General features: G+C 50.1%; 1 long non-coding RNA gene across 1 annotated transcript in view; it reads right to left on the reverse strand.

Annotated features, from left to right (window-relative positions):
• Positions 1–5,410, reverse strand: part of LOC106725183 — a 12,679-nt gene extending 7,269 nt beyond the window's left edge. The window contains exon 1 of the long non-coding RNA XR_001361051.1: positions 5,327–5,410. This is a non-coding gene — a long non-coding RNA (uncharacterized LOC106725183). The remainder of the gene's footprint in view (positions 1–5,326) is intronic.
• Between the last annotated feature and the right edge of the window lie 1,858 nt (positions 5,411–7,268).

The raw sequence follows: 7,268 nt of genomic DNA on the forward strand, positions 1-7,268 counted from the left end.
GGTTCGATTCCGGTCAAGGGCATGTACCTTGGTTGCGGGCACAACCCCAGTAGGGAGTGTGCAAGAGGCAGCTGATCGATGTTTTTAACTCTCTATCCTTCTCCCTCCCTCTCTGTAAAAAAATCAATAAAATATATTAAAACTCTGCTGTTTCATTGTGCGGTCTTTACTGCCATCTAGTGGCCATAATCACAATAGCAATGAATTTAACTGTTAAAATACAAGTCAATCCAGGGAGAGAGGCAGTATAACCTTTTCTTCTAAGATTAGAGGCACACACAGGACAGACCGGAGATTGCGGGAGTACCATGTGCACAGCGCATTGCTGCTACACCTGCAAACACGAAAAAACTCCACACTTCCAGGAAACCAACCACAAGGGCAGCAAAAAGAGACGGAGCAAGCCCATGGGGGATTGATTTTCCCCCCAGAAAAATGGGGGCTCGTAGATCAATGCGCGGGAAGATTGAACTGCTCATTTAGTAGACCAGAAAACCCTGGCTTCTTCCCATGGAATGTCTTTGTCTTATTTTAGGGGGTTTTGCTAGAACGGTTCAGTGGTCTATCATTCCGTAGTAATGACCTCTATGTCCTAAGAGTTGGTGTGATTGCTCTATCCCAGCGGTTCTCAACCTGTGGGTCGCGACTCCTTGGGGGTCGAACGACCCTTTCACAGGGGTCGCCTAAGACCATCGGAAAACACATATATAATTACATATTGTTTTTGTGATTAATCACTATGCTTTAATTATGTTCGATTTGTAACAATGAAATTGGGGGTCACCACAACACGAGGAACTGTATTAAAGGGTCGCGGCATTAGGAAGGTTGAGAACCACTGCTCTATCCAGTTAGCACACCTTGTAAATGGGATTGACATTACTCCCTTCCCCCACCCCTACAACACACAGGGAGTGAGGACAACGCACGTGGTTAGAGCGACAGTCCCAGTCGGCACCTGGAGACCTGACAGGTAGAGGGGTGTGTCAAACTTGGACTGATGGGGTCCAGGGCCAGAATCACGGGCCGGGGGTGGGGGGCACAGCCTGGGATACAACCCCGAGCAGTGACCAGAGAGGAATGAAGCACGTGTCACCGTGATACTGATGACAATATCCGTGTGTGTAAGGAACCTTCCCCGCGTCCTGTGAGGTCACAGTTATCAACCCCACAGTCTTCTTAAGGAGCTGGGGCTCTCGCAAAGGGCCAGGGACAAGGCCACCCCAGAAGGGAACTCCTGTCCACGGTGGCAGCACCGCAGTGGACATCTGCCCAGATGTGCCGCAGGGAAGCCCTGTTTCCTGTGCCCCTGCCTTCCCTGGCCGTCCATTCCAACCTCTGACTGTTAGGGGCAAAAATAGAATATTGGGGACTAGCTATGGTTATGGGAAATATTAGGGACTAGCTATGGTTATGGGAAATATCAGGGACTAGCTATGGTTATGGGAAATATCAGGGACTAGCTATGGTTATGGGAAATATCAGGGACTAGCTATGGTTATGGGAAATATCAGGGACTAGCTATGGTTATGGGAAATATCAGGGACTAGCTATGGTTATGGGAAATATCAGGGACTAGCTATGGTTATGGGAAATATCAGGGACTAGCTATGGTTATGGGAAATATCAGGGACTAGCTATGGTTATGGGAAATATCAGGGACTAGCTATGGTTATGGGAAATATCAGGGACTAGCTATGGTTATGGGAAATATCAGGGACTAGCTATGGTTATGGGAAATATCAGGGACTAGCTATGGTTATGGGAAATATCAGGGACTAGCTATGGTTATGGGAAATATCAGGGACTAGCTATGGTTATGGGAAATATCAGGGACTAGCTATGGTTATGGGAAATATCAGGGACTAGCTATGGTTATGGGAAATATCAGGGACTAGCTATGGTTATGGGAAATATCAGGGACTAGCTATGGTTATGGGAAATATCAGGGACTAGCTATGGTTATGGGAAATATCAGGGACTAGCTATGGTTATGGGAAATATCAGGGACTAGCTATGGTTATGGGAAATATCAGGGACTAGCTATGGTTATGGGAAATATTTCTGGCTATCCTGGGCACTAGCTGTGGCATGGGAAATGTTAATCAAGCTCTGTTAACCATGATTGCCTTGTGTTGGGTAAAGAAAGGACATGCTGACCTGGCTGGGAGTGGTAAGCCCCCAGACCTGGGAGTCAGCCTTGAACCTGGGAGTCAACCTTGGAACCATTCTCATTCGAGAACTGCCTATCATCATGGAAAGATGAACAACCTTGTTGCCCAAACAGTGGAGTCCCACCCCAGCCTCCTTCTTCCCCAGGTAATCCTTGTCCCGCCCGGTAAAAACAGCTGGCTTATGGGGGCTGCAGAGCAGACCTGCTGCCCTCCCACGCTGCCGGCAGGATTGGGATAAACGCCCACATGGGATTCAACCCTGTCCCTGCTTCACTGGCTCAAGTAGTGACAGGCAGCGCGGACCCAGTGGTTGTCCGGTTACATGACCACTATCTCATGCCATTCCAGGGAAGTCAGAAAAGTGGGACCCTCCTCACACCCCTTGGACTAGGCAAGATGGCCAATAACACCCCCCCTCCATTTCCTTCATCCTTGAACTCCATCTGCTTTGACCACAACGCTTCCCTCCTCGTCACCCCAACTTCTTGCTCACTGAGGTCCTCAGCTGCCTTCTCTGCAGCCACATATTCATTCATTAAGTGAAAATGAATGTTTATCGAGCAACTTGAGACTTCTGGGGCCGGGAGCGCTGCAGTAAACACAGCCGAGTCACCTCTGCCTGGAGCTGTGCTGCCCAACGCCTTGGCCACCAGCCCCTCCCCCCCTGTGGCTATTTCTGTTTTATATTCTGTTGTATCGTAAATCAGTGAGCTAGATACGAGATGCCTTAATAAGCCAATTAGCTAGGAGTCATCTTTATTACATGCGGCTTCAGAGCAGAATATCTCTGTCAAATTCTGAACAAACAAAGGAAGGAGTATTCCCTTTTTATATCCTTCTAGGTCTTTGTGTAAATTATTTTTGCAGACAGCTTGTAACCTTGAGTATATATCATATCTAACAAACACCTGTCATATCTATACAGACAACTTGTCACCTTGAGTACATATCATATCTATACAGACAACTTGTAACCTTGAGTACATATCATATCTAACAAACACCTGGCATGAGAATATTATCAGTATCAGCATATCAGCCCCTTTAGATGGCTAGCTTGCAAGGTCAGACCGTTAAGTTTATCTTTTCTATTATTCAAGCTAAAAAACAAAGTTATTTTTACAGAATAAGAGACCATCTAAAAATAACAAAGTTGACTTACGGAACAAGGGACTAGCAAGAAATAGCAGAGAACTTCAAAACAGCAGTTTCCAACAGCAGTTTTCCCAAAGGAGGGATCATTACTATGCTTCATTTCCAAAATTACATAGAATTAAAATGTGAGAGCTGCAGTTGACACCCTTGAAGCAATTAAGGGACGAACAGCTGCAGGGGGCTAGTGGTTATTGGTATTGGACACACACAGACAGACATTCCTACCATCACAGAAGGTTCTGCTGGGCCAGGCTGCCTTAGAGCTTCTATGCATTATGGTAGCGAGGAGAGACAACTTTTAAACATTTAAAGCAGATATTGTTATATTATCCTATACTAGAGGCCCAGTGCACAAATTCGTGCATGGGTAGGGTCCGGCGGGCCCGGCCCCAGTCAGGGCGGATGGGGGCTGGGTCTGTCGGGAGGAGGAGCTGGTGGAAGGTTGGCCCCCAATCAGGGCCCTGCTGGCTGGGGGAAGGGGCCGTGGGCCATTGGCCGATGGCCCATTGGCCGGTGGCCCCGCCCCTGATTGGTGTTGGGTGGGAGGGAGGAATCAGGGGCCAGCAGCCTGGAGGAGGGGCCATGGGTGGTTGGCCAGCTGGCTCTGCCTCTGATCGGGGTGGGGGACAGGACTGGCCAGGGTGAGGGGCTGCAGGCCTATCGTGGTGGGGTGGGCTGGTCGGGAGCACAGCTGGCTGGGGTGGGGAGGGAGGGGGCATTTGGCTGGCAGGCCCTGCTCTTGATCGGGGTGGGAGAGTCTGATCAGGTGCAGGCCAGCAGGGGGAGGGGCCACGAGGTTGGCCGCCGGCCCCACCCCCTGATCGGGCTGGTTAGCTGGCCACAGTGGGCGTCATAGTGACTAATTGTTAGGTCGTTTTGGCTGTTATGGTAGCTGCCTTTTTATATATATAGATAATAAAAGCCTAATATGCTAAGTGTCCAGTCAACTGGTCTGCCATCCAACCAATCAAAGCATAATATGCTAATGATATGCTAAGGCCACTCAACTGCTTGCTATGATGTGCACTGGGCACCAGGGGGCAGACAGTTGACCAGTCGACCAGTCGCTATGACTTGCACTGACCACCAGGGGGCAGATGCTCCAACTGGTAGGTTAGCTTGCTGCTGGGGTTCAGCTGATTGGGATTGTGCAAGATGGGCCAGACACACCTGGAGCCCTCCTGTGTCTCTCCCTGGCCCCGATTGTGCACCAGTGGGGTCCCTTGGCCTGCCCTGCACCCTCTTGCAATCCAGGACCCCTTGGGGGATGTTGGAGAGCCGGTTTTGGCCTGATCCTGCAGGCCAGGCTGAGGGACCCACTGGTGCATGAATTTGTGCACTGGGCCTCTAGCAGGTAGATAAAGAACTATGGAGGAAAAGAAAGTGATTTAAAAGGAATACATAGTCCAATGTTACCCGAATGGAGCCCATAAAAGAAAAAGAATACATAGGGATGGTATTGGGATGCAGGGGCTGTGCTTGTAACCACCGGCTCCAGTGGCCACATCCTCTTTCTGGGAGCTCCTCCTGTTGTACTAGGATGCCACACTCTATTGTCCTTCTGCCTCTCGGGCTAATGCCTGGGTGGTTGAACAATCCTCCTTGACCGTCTCACATTAAGAATGCAAGAGGCTTGCCCTGGCCAGTTTGGCTCAGTGGATAGAGCATCAACCTGCAGATTGAAGGGTCCCAGGTTCGATTCTGGTTAAGGGCACATGCCCTGGTTACAGGCTCCATCCCCAGTAGGGGGCCATGCAGGAGGCAGCCAGTGAATGATTCTCTCTCATCATTGATGTTTCTCTCTCTCTCTTTCCCTCTTCCTTCCTCTCTGAAATCAATAAAAATATATTTTAAAAAAAGAGAAAAGAATGCAAGAGGCCCTCCGATGAACTCAAGTCCCAGGTGTGATCTGGGATCTCAGGGGATGCAAACGGTAGCAACATTTTTATATGCAACACCGTTCAAAAGAGCACCTGTGACAAGAATAAAGGTGCTACTGTGGAAAACGGTATGGCGTTTCCTTAAAATATTAAAAATGGAACTCCCACTTGACCCAGTAATCCCACTTCTAGGAATGTAGCCCAAGAAATCAGAAACACTAATCAGAAAGTACATACACCCCTATGTTCATAGCAGCACAATTTACAATAGCTAAGATTTGGAAACAGCCCAAGTGCCCATGATTAGATGAGTGGATTAAAAAACTGTGATACATCTACTACACTGCTGTAAAAAAGAAGAAATTCTTACCACTTGCAACAGCATGGGCATGGATGGTGGAGAGCATTATGCTAAGTGAAATAAGCCAGTCAGAGAAAGATAAATAGCACATGATCTCACTCATTTGTGGAATATAATGAACAACATAAACTGATGAACAAAAATAGATGCAGCGATAAAGAAGCATCAAACAGATTGTCAAACTTCAGAGGGAAGACAGGGGAGCGTGAGAGGGGGCGGTCGGGTAAGAGCTCAACCAAAGGACTGGCATGATGCATATGAGCATAACCAGTGGACAATAGGGAGAGGGGAGGTGAGGACATGTGCTGGGGGCTGGGAGCAGCCAGGGAGAGGTCAATGGGGGAAAAAGGAGACATGTAATACTTTAAACAATAAAGAATTTATATTTAAAAAAAAAGAGTCTGAGAAAAGATGGCGGCTGGCAGGACGGGGGTGAGGGAGAGGATGTGAGTGAGTGAGAGGGTGAAGGGAGAGTGTGTGTATGCGTGTGGTGTGTGTGTGAGTGAGTGAGAGACAGTTAGATCCAACAGGAGTGCCAGGGGCCGGCGGACAGGGAGAGACTGCTGCCACTGCGGGCACTCCCAGGACTGCCGGACTTGGGCACGGAACCCACGCAATCTTGAAGGGGAGAGCGGACGTCTGGGAACTCATCACACCACCACCCAGACAGGCTTTGGACGCTGTCCCAGCAGCCACTCCAGCCAAGGTCCAGCTGCCCCACCCCAGACTCCCAGACCCTGGGATCTCCACCTCCGGGGAAGCATCGCATCCGCAGTGGTGAGTGCGGCCTCGCCCTCCCCAGAGGCAGACCTCCGGGTGCCACATTTGGGCGTTTCCAGCGTGCAAACCCCTGGAGCCCACCACCCCACAGGCAGCCCCTGGGAGCTGCTGCGAGCCCCCCACTCGGTGCGATATTGTACAGACAGGGGCGAATTGCCCCACAGGAGAAATTCTGAATTCACTCTTCCTGAATAAATGCCAATAGACACTGTCGCACAATTTCAATGCCAGGGCCCCTTAGGGTGCGTCAGAGCCCTGCGCACACGTCACAAACGCACTGCCAGAGGGTGCGTTTCCAGCGGGCAAGCATCTGGAGCCCACCATCCCATAGGCAGATCTGGGGAGCCATTGCAAGCCTTGCTGAGTGCGATATTGTGCAAATGGGGGTGCAATGCCCCACAGCAGAAATTCTGAATTCACTCTCCTGAATAACTGCCAATAGAGGCTGTCACACAACTTCAGTCCCAGGGCCCCTCAGCATACCTCGGAGATCCACGTCGCAAATGCACCATGGGTACCCCTGTGAGCTGCCACTGGGAGCGTGTGTATCCATCCACAGGCCCAGCAGCAAAAACTGAGTCTTCCCACTCTACAGCTACAGAACCCTGGACATCACAGTTGTGCCCTTCCAGTGTGCAGGCCTCCTGAGCCCTACCACCCTGACAGACAGCTCCTGGGTACCTCTGAGAGCCCCTGCTGGGCATGGGCGATTTTAGCCAAGGACGCAAGGCAGCAAAAATTGGAACATATCCCTCCTCAGCTACTGACATCTGGACACCGCGGTTGCACCTTACCAGCTTGCAGGCCTACATCAAGAAAACCCAAACAGCTCAAGTAGGGAGCTACGCTAGATTACCAAACTCAGGAGATCCAAGAGATCACACAAGCAGCACCCTCCTCAAAAGAACCGGGGTAGCA

The sequence above is a fragment of the Myotis brandtii genome, unplaced genomic scaffold (assembly GCF_000412655.1).
Source record: "Myotis brandtii unplaced genomic scaffold, ASM41265v1 scaffold1412, whole genome shotgun sequence".
NCBI lineage: Eukaryota > Metazoa > Chordata > Mammalia > Chiroptera > Vespertilionidae > Myotis > Myotis brandtii.